At 39.9% G+C, this 12,356-nt stretch overlaps 1 pseudogene; it reads left to right on the top strand.

The window, feature by feature from the left end:
• Positions 1-7,654, top strand: part of LOC123821184 — a 43,951-nt pseudogene extending 36,297 nt beyond the window's left edge.
• Positions 7,655-12,356: the final 4,702 nt, after the last annotated feature.

Genomic DNA, 12,356 nt, shown 5'->3' with positions numbered 1-12,356 from the left:
AGGTAAAACTGTCACTATTTGCAGATGACATGATATATACAGAAAACCCAAAGAGTCTTCAAAAAATATAATTTTAAAATTCATTAAATAGCAGGATACAAAATTAATATACAGAAATCCACTGTGTTCCTAAACACTAATAATGAACAATCAGAAAGAGAAATTTTAAAAGATAACTTTTACAATTTCATCAAAAATAAAATACCTAGAAATAAATTTAATCATGAAGGTAAAAACCTGTACTCTGAAAACTCTAAGACATTGAAGAGGACACAAATAAATGGAAGGCTATACCATATTCATGGATTGGAAAACTTCATATGTTTAAAATGACCATACTACTCAAAGCAATCTACAGAGTCAATGCAATCCCTATCAAAACACCAATGACAGTCTTCTCAGAACTAGAATAAATAATCCTACAATTTATATGGAGCCACAAAAGACCCCAAATAGGCAAAGCAATCTTGAGAAAGAACAAACCTGGAGGTATCATGCTCTCTGATTTCAACTATACAACAAACCTATAGTAATCAAAAGAGTATGGTACTGGAATAAAAGAAACACATTAATCATTGGAATATGACAGAAAGTCCAGAAATAGACCTGTATTTTTACGGCCAACTAATCTATGACAAAGAAGGCAAGAATAGAAATGGAGAAATAATGTACTCTTCAAGAAGTGGTGCTGAGAAAATTGGAGAGAGAGAGAGAGAGAGAGAGAGAGAGAGAGAGAGAGAGAGGGAAAGAAAGAAAGAAAGAAAGAAAGAAAGAAAGAAAGAAAGAAAGAAAGAAAGAAAGAAAGAAAGAAAGAAGGAAAGAAAGAAAGAAAGAGAGAGTGGGAGGGAGGGAGGGAGGGACTGAAGCATTCCCTCATATCATATAAAAAAACAAACAGAAAACAGATTAAAGCTCTGGCCAGGTTGACTCAGTTGGAATGTCATCCCCTACACAGAAAGCTTGATAGTTCAACTCCTGGTCAGGGCACATGCCTAGGTTGGGGATTCGATTCTGGTCAGGGAGCCTATGAGAGACAAGTGATCGATGTTTCTCACATGGATGCTTCTGTTTCTGTTCCCCTCTCTCTCCCCTCTCCTTCCCTCTCTCCCTCCAAGCAATGAAAAAAGTTCCTGGGTGAGGATAAAAAAATACTTTAAAAATTGACTTAAATGTAAAACCATACACTCCTAGAAGAAAATATGGGCAATAAACTATTTGCTATCAGTCTGAGTAACATCTTTCTGGATGTGTCCATTGAGCAAGGGAAACAGAATCAAAAATTAAAAAATGGAACTTCATCAAACTAGAAAGCTTCTGCACAGTGAAAAAAACCAACAAAACAAAAAGACAACCTATTAAATGAAAGACTATATTCACAAATGATATATCTGATAAAGGGATGATATGTAAAATATACCAGGAACTCATACAACTCAACAAAAAAAAAATAAAACAATCTGATTAAAAATGGATGGAGGACATGTCTTCAAAAAAGACATGCAGAAGGCCAGCAAGCACATAAAAAGGTGCCCAACATCACTATACGTCAGGGATGTGCAAATCAAAAGCACAGTGAGGTACCACTTGATACCGGTCAGAAAGGCTATTATCAAAAAGTCAACAAGAACGCATGTTGATCAGGATGTGGAAAATGGAACCTTATATACTGTCAGTGGGACTGCATATTGGTGCAGTCTATGGAAGCAGTATAGAGATTCTTCGAAAAACTAAAAATAGATCTACCATACGACCCATGGATTCCACTTCTGGGTATTTATCCAACGAAAACAAAAAGTAATTCAAAAAGGTCCTATGTTCATTGCAGCATTATTTACAAAAGCCCAAATATGGAAGCAACCTTGGAGTTCATTGACAGATGGATGGATAAAGGAGATGTGGTACATACAGAAGCAGCAATAAAAAGGGATGAAATCTTGCCATTTGCAACAACATGGATGAACCTTAAGGTGTTTGTATTAAGTTAAATGAGTCAGAAAGAGAAAGATATATACCATATCATTTCATTTGTATTTGGAGTCTAAAAAATAAAAGAAATAAACAAAAACAGACTCATAAGTACAGAGACCAAAGGGATTGTCACTAGAGGGGAGGAGGTGAAAGATGAGTGGAAAAGATGAAGGTGCATAAATAGTCAATAATACTGTGATATGTTTGCATGAGGACAAATGATTATTAGAATGGGTGGGGTGATCATATTATAAGGTATAAAAATGTTGAATCACCATATGGTATACTTGAAACTAATGTAACTAATATAGAATTGTATAACAACTACACTTTAAAATTTTTCTCTCTTTCATACTTCTTGTTTTTAAGAGTTTATTTATTTATTTTCAGAAAGAAGAGAAGGGAGGGGAAAAGAGAGGATGAGAAACATTGATGTGAGAAAGAAACATTGATTGGTTTGCCTCTTGCATGTGCCCCAACTGGGGACCGAACTCAAAACCCAGGAATGTGCCCCGACCAAGAATGGAACCCACAAGCTTTCACTTCGCAGGATGATGCCCAACCAATCGAGCCACCCTGGCCAGGGCATCTCTTGCATTTCTTGATTAAATAATACTATTTTTTGCCTTTACTTTAGAATATCCATCCCACTTTCAACTCAACATATACATATATAAAAGAGCTCTTCAGTTTTCAAAATTATATTTTGATTGATGTGACTTTATCACAGCCCATATCTGCAATGTTTGGGAGCAGGCCAGTCTAACACCGCACTAAGGGATGACAGGGTTGTGTTGTGGAAATCAAATCCCATGCTGAACGATGACCATGAACTCACTGTGTAAAGAATGCTTGTGGGTATAAAACAAAAACAAAATTAAGCCAAACAATTTTATAATGTAAATCATCTCCCATCTTGTGTTTTACTTTAAAAAAATCTAATCTAGTTTTTCAATGACTCCTAGTTCAGAAAACAGTCTTTTGTAGGTGGGGTGCCTTACATTCTTTGGCAGGCCCCATATGTGTACCGGACTGTTCACCCTGCATAGCATTTAAGAGTATAAGGCTTTCCTGCACTGCCACCCTGTGGAAGATTCAGAGAAGACAATCAGACTTGAAAGCGTAAGGAGAGAACCACCACCACCACCAAGAACACCCACACCCAAGGACTCAGCTTCTGTTAGATAGTACAGTACATTCATTTTGCAACTCAGATCAACTAGTGTCAGAATGTGTACATCTCAAATAACTTTAGGCTGTTAAATTTCTCACTGTGCATTCTCCAAGTAACAACATTCATTGACATTTCATTTTCAAGTAATGTATAAATTTCTACCTCATGTGAATGTTTAAGCATGTCTACTTTTCTCACTAAATAGTATTTCAGGTAAACCTGAGAAAACATCTAATGGAAGAAACTGAGGGAGCTCATGAGGCAACGCGCTATGTGGTTCAACCTTACTGAGAGAGGCTTGTTGTTGCTGCACCTGCTCCTGCAGTCTGCCCTCTTTCCCAAGAACTGAGAGTGTTACTGTAATAGTGACCACTGGAACAGCACAGGGGATGAAGGGCTGTCACAGAGGGTCACAGTGATCTACTCAAGATTGATTTTAATACATTGTTTTCTGGTATTAAAGGTGTTACAGGAGATTGGTATTTGTATTTGCTTTTTATGTTGGTTGTTGGAATGTTCATGTTGTAAAGTCTGTAAATTTTATTTTTCTGCTGGTTGATATAAACCATGTGTTAAATTAGAAATAATGTTCTACTTACTGAAATAAAACTCAATGGAAAAGAAAACTATAATTCTTGTCTTGCAAAACAAGTTCAGGTCTGTCTTCCTGTTTTTCTACCACATTTTCTTTCTTATAAAATCTTTTTTGGGGGGATGAACTCTAATCATCATGGAGTCCTTCCTCAAAAAATCTTCCTTGGTATAAATTCTAGAATGTGTAAAAAAATTCTTATAATTCTATAATAAAGAGATAAATGACCCAATTAAAAATGAACAAAAAAATCTCAAAGGACAGTCTCTAAAAAATATGTACAAGGAGCCAACAGGCATATGAAAGATGCCCAATAGGAGTGAAATGAGGGAAAAATAATCAAATCAAAGCCACAGTGAGGTAGCACTGCACGCCCCGAGGCCAGCTGTAATCAGAAAGACATGTGAGACAGGTGCTGATGAGGATGCGGGGAAACTGGAACCCTCACATACTGCTGGTGGAAATGTAAAGCGGTGCAGCCACTTTGGACAACAGTTTGGCAGTTCCTCAAAAAGTAGAACAGAATTGCCATATGAACCAGCAATTCCACTCCTCGGTACATTCCAAGAAAAACTAAAAGCATACTTCTACACACAAACTCATACACAAATGTTCATAGCAGCATTATTTATAATAGCCAAGAAGTTGGAACAGTCAAAACATTCATCAAGCGACGCATGGAGAGGCAGAATGCTGGATGCCCATGCAATGGAATGTTGTTCAGCCATCGGAAGGAATGGAGCTCTGCTACATGTTACAACATGGATGAGCCTCGAAACATTATGCTAAGTGAAAGAAAGCACACAAAAAGGGCACATATATTATGGTTCCATTTACATAAAATGTGCAGAATATGCAAATCCAGAGAGCCAGAAAGTAGATTAGGAGTTGACAAGGGCTGGAAGAAGGGAGAAGTGGGAAGTGGCTGCTAATAGGCATGGGATTTCTTTTTGTGAGTGAAGAAAATGTTCTGGAATTAGATAATGGTAATGATTGCACAGTTTGTAAATATACACTGACTTTTTGTCCAATGATTTGCAAATACACCTCACCCCTATAGACTGTCTTTTCACTTTTTTGATGGTGTCCCTTTGAAGCTCAAAAGTTTTTTTTTTATTTTTGTAAATCTAATCTACCTAGTTTTTCTTTGGTTGCTTCTGTTTTTGTGGTGCCATAGCAATACAATCAATCTCAACCCACAAATATTGCGATGCATTTAAACAGAACAACAGACATAACTACACGATACTGCAGAGCATCTGTTATCACAGTGTCTAAACTTTGTTCAGTCACAAGTAGATTGGGGTCAGAGTGCATCATCCTCATCAGCACCCTATGCTCCGAGTTTCCTTCCTTAGCACATGCTGTTCCTTCCCTTCACTTGGAACACTATTCCTTCTAGCATGGCCTCTGTTTCACACAGCAAGTGCACATCTGACTCCAGACATTCGTTTAGACATAAAAAATTCACAATTACCATCTTCAGTGGCTGAAAGAAATGCAGTCTTCAGACGCATCATGCCAGGCAGACAGTGACAATCTGAGGGAGTGAAGAATCCTAGGGGACTCAGCAATAGCCAAACAGCAGATGGACCAGAGTTTCAGGGTGCCATATTTTAAGAAGAATTAAAAATTGAAATGTAACTTGATGCTGGTGAACAGGAGAGTAAGAGGGCTGGAGAACTCAGCAGAAGATACTTCTGGGAAGGAAAGAGGCATGGAAGACATGCCTCCCCTAGCCAAAGGGCTGCTGCGTGGGAACCTGAAGGAAACCCTAAGGACAGAAGTTCCAGGGTTATGGATTTGGGATTCCATACAGAGAACAGCTTTCTAGCACAGTGCTCAGCACCAAGGAGGGGCTCATTAGCTTACTGAATAAAGAATGAATGAATAGATTCAAACTCCATAACTATGCAGACAGCTATCCAAAGAATTAAAGAGTTCCTTCCCCTGGAAATACTCAAGCAGAAGGAGATGGTGGAAAGGATTCCTACTTGGGGCATTAGGGGCAGGGTGAGCCGAGATACAAATTCATTAATCTCTTGACCTAGAACAAGTACTCATAACAAGCTTCTGTATTAGAGCTCTTCATCCTAATTGTTTTATCAGATGAAGGAACAGACTTTAAAGGGATTAAGTATCTTATCTGAGACTACACAGAAACTGAGATACGGGGAAAAGAAAAAAGGCTTACTGGCTCCCTCTGCTGCCCAGTCAGGCCCCCAGAGGCCTGAAGGGAAGGAGCAGGTAGCCACCTACATACAGGCAGCAGGGGCCTGGAGAAGGTGCTCGCGTCCTACTTCCCAGGTGTGTGAACCTGTGGAACTAACACTGTCAAGAAGACCCAGTGTGTTTTAACTGTAGAGATTCTACTTCCCCAGTTTTTGGCCCACCCAGGCTTTTTAACTTCAGTCAGATGACTGATTTGATGTTATACAGAGAAAGATCTGGTGACTTCCCTGAAAGAGTATAATAAGGCAGAAGAAGACAAATTAGAACACATAAAAAATAGGCAGAGACATTAGATTGGCTGACTGGCACAGCGACAAAAGACCCGAAGGGTTTGTTGGGCACCCTGTAAATGCCTTCAAGTTAGTGAAACATCTGAATGCTGTGCGGAATGAGTTGGAGAATGTAGTCCTCAAGGATGTGTCAGATGGCTTTATTGCTAACCTGACAATTCAGAGACAGTACTTCCCTCGTGGTGACCAGGTTCCAGCAGCTGAAGCCCTGTTGCGTCTCCAGGACACCTACAGTTTGGATACACATACCATTTCGAAGGGCAATCTTCCAGGAGAAAAGCACAAATCTTTTCTAAACGTTGAGAACTGTTTCTGAGTCGGGCCAAGTGGCCTACACAGAAGCAGGTTATTACCACACAGAACTGTGTGCATGGGACAAGCACCAAAGCAGCTGGAGGAAGGCGAGGTTTCTATCGTGGATGCTGTCTCTGTTCTAGATTATTTGAGCTGTGGGGTGTACCGGCAGGGAGACCTCAATGAAGCACTTTTGCTCACAAAGAAGCTTCTTGAACTAGATCCTGAACACCCGACAGCTAATAGTAACTTTGAATATTTTGAGTCTATAATGGTTAAAGAAAAAGATGCCAATAGGTCTGCTTCAGGTGACCAGTCTGATCAGAAAACCACACTGAAGAAAAAAGGGGCTGCTGTGGATTACCTGCCAGAGAGACAGAAGTGCGAAATGCTGTGCATGGGGAGGGCTCCAGAATGATGCCTCAGAGACAGGGAAAACCCTTTTGCTGCTACCAGAATGGAAACCGGAATCCTAAATTCATTCTGGCTCCAGCAAAACAGGAAGATGAGTGGGACAAGCCTCATATTATTTGCTTCCATGATATTATTTCTGATGCAGAAACTGGAATTGTCAAAGATCTAGCAAAACCAAGCCTGAGCCACGCTACAGCATATGCTGTGGAAAATTGACCAGAGCAATATGCAGAGTACCTAAGAGTGCCTGGCTCTCTGGTTATGAAAACCCTGTGATGTCTCAGATTAATATGAGAATACAAGACCTAAAAGGACTCAATGTTTCCAAAGCAGAGGAATTACAGGTAGTGAATTACGGAGTGGGGGGACAATATGAATCCCATTTTGATTTTGGAAAGAGGAATGCTTTCAAAGAGCTAGGGACAGGAAAGAGAATTGCTACATGGCTGTTTTATTTGAGTGATGTGTTAGCAGGAAGAGGCACTGTTATTTCCTAAAGTAGGAGCTAGTGTTCAGCCCAAAAAGGGAACTGCTGTTTTCTGGCATCATCTAGCTGCCAATGCAGAAGGAGATTATAGTCCATGGCGTGCAGCATGTCCAGTGCTGGTTGAAACATGGGTATCCAATAAATGGCGCCACGAACATGGACGAGCATTCTGAAGACCGTGTGCCTTGTCAGAACTGGAATAAGATAGGCTTCTCCCCCTCTCCTTGTGTACTCGGATGTGTCAGATGCACAGTTCCCAGTCTCAACTTCCAAGAGTTTACAATGGACTAACATAACACTCCATGGCTGATTCAGTTATGGACCTCACCCCATGTCTTATCTGTGGGCAGTCATTAACTTTATGGGGTTTTTTCCTTTTAAAAATAACACTAACTCACCACACTGTACATACAAAACCTTAAAGTTCAGTTGACATCATAGAGGCCAAACAAGGCAGAGTGAAAAATGAGGGATTTTTACATTTGTTACACTTTTTAAAGAACTTTTTGGTTAGGTAAAAAATACTTTAAGAATCTGATTAGAGTACATCACGACACCTCCACTGGTGGCTGGTGGGCTAGAATGGGCTGTGTGACTAAGGAAGAGGTGCCGCCGTGCAGTGTGTGCCCAGGGGATCTGTCTGAAGACTCGGGATGAACTAGGCCTCTGCCTGGGTCCCATACAAAACTTACTCCTCCATATACTTTCTAAGTTTATTTTTTTCCTTCCAAGCCCTTTTTTTTAAAAAAACATACTTTATGAATCCCCCTTTTCTCTCATAGCTCCTTTTTGGTGAACTAAGTCTGTTTGAGGTAAAATAGTTTGATTTTTAGAAAATTTTAACAGAAAGTTCACATAACACTGGTGTTCTCAACTAAAATGATCATCACTTGGGCTGTTTGTTCTTTTTCTTAAATGACTGATAGCTTTGTCCATAAAATTTTGTTTTTATTATTGCTAATACCTTGCCTCATTCTTACTACAGCAGAGTGATGATACTGGCGTTTTGAGTAAATAAATATCGTGCCTTAAAAAAAAAGGAAAGATAAGAAAGTGAGATTTGAAGTTTGACTCCAGAAGGTATATCTTTCCATTTAATCACAATGTTGTGTTAGCTCTGAAGTTTAATAAACTCCAAGATTCGGGGCTTCTTTTAAATTTTTGACCATTATAATATAAGAGCAAGGTGCTATCTGCTACTTCTTTTTCTTTTTTTTAAAGATTTTATTTATTTTGAGAAAGAAGGGAAGGGAGGGAGGAAGAGAAGGAGAGAAACATCAATGTGTGGTTGCCTCTTGTAATTTCCCTACCGAGGACCTGGCCCCCAATCCAGGCATGTGCCTTGACTGGGAATTGAACTGGTGACCCTTTGGTTTTCAGGCCAGCACTCAATCCACTGAGCCACACCAGCCAGGGCTATCCACTACTTTTCTCAAAATAGAGAACCTGAATTGTCTGCTAGAGCTGAGAGGAGACTGAAATCTACCTGAGCCAGAAATTCACAATGACTGCTCTATGTGATTATTGCGCATATTTTCCATTCTCTAATTCCTAGATTAACGAGAGCTTTGTGAACTTATCTAGCTTAAAAATAACTTTTGATAGATCTGGTTGTTCTCTCCATAATTACATGTGTGCGTGTGTGGCCTGAGGAGTGAGGTTGGAATGGGCAGGAGGACAAGCTTTAACATAACAAAACAAAACAAAACAACTAGGTCTCTCCTTTCTGAAGTCACAGGGTTCCATCCCAACTCTGCCTGCTATTAGGCCTATATTTAAAGGACAAGACATGAAGATCCTACTGAAATGTATTCCAACTTCCTCCTCCTCTACTCTATCCCTTTAAGTACCTACCCATGTCCCAATTGTCCAACATCTGGTGCTCTATTTCTTGAGTTAAAGCAATAAAAAGGCTACTTTAACATGCAATGTAGGGGGAGGAAGAAAGCAAATGTGATTGCATAAGCCATTTTCAGCCATTAATGACCTCACAATGATCAGCCTAACAAGTTAGATTTTGAAAAAAAGTACATTTTAAAAGAAGATGACTGAACAAGTCCCTAGTACAACACCTTACCAGAGTCCTGAGCAGCCAGCAATAATCACTCAGGAAGGAACTGGTAAAGAATAGGATTGCACTATCATTCACCATAAGGGACAATGCATCAGAGCTGTGGGATTTTCCCCAGAATGACACCTTGCTTCTGATTTCCCCTTTGCTGCTGGGATTGAGTGAGTGAGAAATAATCGTAAAAGCACAGACTATTCCTTTGGCCATTCTACAAAGTGAGTGTATGTTCCCTAAGACCCCGAAAACTAAATGAGCAGAGTCTGTCATGCCCTCAGAAAGTCTCAGGACCTCCAGGATGTGGGAGTCTCTATAATTCTCGTGTTATTAAATGTCAGACCCCTGTGAGCCGCAGGGATGTGATCCTGTGTAGGATAAGAACAAATACTAGAGAGGAGGTACTTGGGATGGTAAGTTGTACATCTGACTCTGCCCATGACTTGCTGTGTGGCCTTGAGCAAGGTACCTCACCGCCCTGGCCTTTAGTCCCCTTCTTTGTGAAATAAGAACATTGGCTCCCATGACCTTGGAAGTCCTTGCAGCTCCAACAGTTCATGATTGTATCTTACTGTGTCCTAAATTCCTACCTTAGCTGGACCTCCTCCTTCTAGCAGCTGAATAACCTGTGTGAAAACCTAAACAAATTCTAACAAAATTCACTTCACAGAAAGAAATCAGGTAATTAACATGTTCTGCATCCTGAGTTTTTGCGTCTGTACCAAGTACACTTTGGTATGTCCTTCCCCACTGAGTGTGTCCCCAGGAACCTCCCGGGTTACACAGAACACTCAAGCTGACAGCAGGCATTTCTAAGTTTGGCTGCTCCAACAATTTATGAAAAAAAGCAGTAAGAGTGGGAGGAAGAGTAACAATTTAACATTCACCTGCTTGTCCTTGAGGACATGTGGAGCTTCTGGAACTGTGGGCTTGAGACCAGCTGTGCCAAGTTACCTGGGGGTGAGGGCTGTCTGGGAAACAAAGCAGATTCCTGAGATGCTCATGGGAACACCGACCAACTCAGGATTGCTGAGAGCAGGAGCAGGAATCGGCTCCCTGGGTGATTTCTTTGCAGAGTTTGAGAGTTCCCAAGGTTGAAAGATTTATGTGGCAAAAAGTATACAAATGTCATCCAACGGCCTAAGTTGATATAGGAATTACAGTGTGTGAGGGGGCAGGTTGCCTCCACAACTGGAAGTGACATTAAAATGGTATTGAGTTGGAGGAGCTTGTGAGAAACAAGAGTGACACTCACGAGACAGATCTGAGCTGGCAATATCGGTTTAAGGGTTAGTGCCTACTGGCAGGACGCTGGGCAGCAAAAGGATGGGGGAGGAGACAGAAGGGAGGGAAAAGGTTAGAAATATATTTATTCACCAAACATGCACAGTAGTCATTTCTAGGTAGTAACATAGATTGTGGATGATTCCTGCTTTCTTTATAGTATCATTCCTCTCACACTGTTTGGACTTGCTTTTTCATGAACATTACTATTTTTATAATCGTTAATCAAAATACCACTTTGTGACTAATACAACACAGAGGAGGAAAATTGATTTTTTTAAAAGTGAGAAAACAAATAGTTTCTTGAGAACTGAAAATCCAAGATTATAATCCTAATACAGTTTGTAAGATATTTCTATTCGAAAGCATTATATTTATTATTACAGTGAAACCTCTCATTCATGTTATCAGAAGCTACATTTTTTCCTCTGTATATTTTGCTAGTAAGTGAAGTTTCTTCAGCTTCATTCCTACTTACTAAATTTAGCTTTTTCCCCCTCAAAAATGCTTTATGTAGGTCCTGTACACATATACAATTGCAATTACATGAGAATTCCCATAAAATATGTTAAGTGCTTAACTTCCTTAGGTATAAAAGTGTTTATATCTAACAAAAGTAAATAAATAAAATCTAATACATGTACTTATATATTTATTGTAAGTAGAGTAAGATCTCTATGAATTCTCCATTTGCGTTCATTTTCTATTCACAACTGCCCCCCCAGTGTCCAACTGATGGAAAGGCATGGCAGTGGGGAAACAAAGGACAGGGTGCGAATAAAATGTGTATTGGAGGAGGAGAAAAAGGTGAGTTGATGGATCACTGTTGTCTAAGATCTAGATGAAATACTTAACATTTTTGTACTACATCTGATTCCTTTCTAGGTCCCTGAGACAACGATGAAATTGGGAAAACCAGGTTTTGCACACGACTTGTAAAAAATAACAAACTGCAGATTTCCAAAACTGCCTTATCACGTCTTTCAATATTTACTTCCACTAAACTTGATTTCAGAATCCCCATTACCTTTTGCCCAGTTTACTTCCTGTTAAAATTGTATCCCTTCTGGGGGAAATTATAGTAAGGAGTGGATTACAAATAAAAGCCTTTGAAATTTCAAGGACAGTGTCCCACTGCGATACTGACAGATGCTTGGGGGCAGCTGTCTCACTCTAGTGTCATTGCAAAAGCCCTGCTGACTTGAGATTTTCCTTCCTCCTCAAAGCTCTGTTGAAATAGCAAAGCTACCTCATTCACTCTTCCAGCAGAGATTTTCTGACCTCCTGTCCGGGTCCATGCCAGGAAAAATGGTGACCACTGCCTATGTGGAAGCCCACATCTATCTCAGGTGCACTCACACCATGATATACTCACCCCTACATTTTTCCAAGTATCATACACCCTTGAACTCACCTCCATTTAACCAGTGGGCCACCCCACTACTGCTTATGCACTGCCATTTTACATGAAAATGTCATTTTTTTAAATTAAAATATGAGAAGAAATACATATAGGTCTCAAATGTTACTGGTACTTTTCTCCGTCTACCTTACAT

The sequence above is a fragment of the Phyllostomus hastatus genome, unplaced genomic scaffold (assembly GCF_019186645.2).
Source record: "Phyllostomus hastatus isolate PE091 unplaced genomic scaffold, TTU_PhHast_1.1 phas_contig_38, whole genome shotgun sequence".
Taxonomy (NCBI): Eukaryota; Metazoa; Chordata; class Mammalia; order Chiroptera; family Phyllostomidae; genus Phyllostomus; species Phyllostomus hastatus.
The sequence above is the reverse complement of the archived record's forward strand: the minus strand, read 5'-3'. Positions and strand labels throughout refer to the sequence as shown.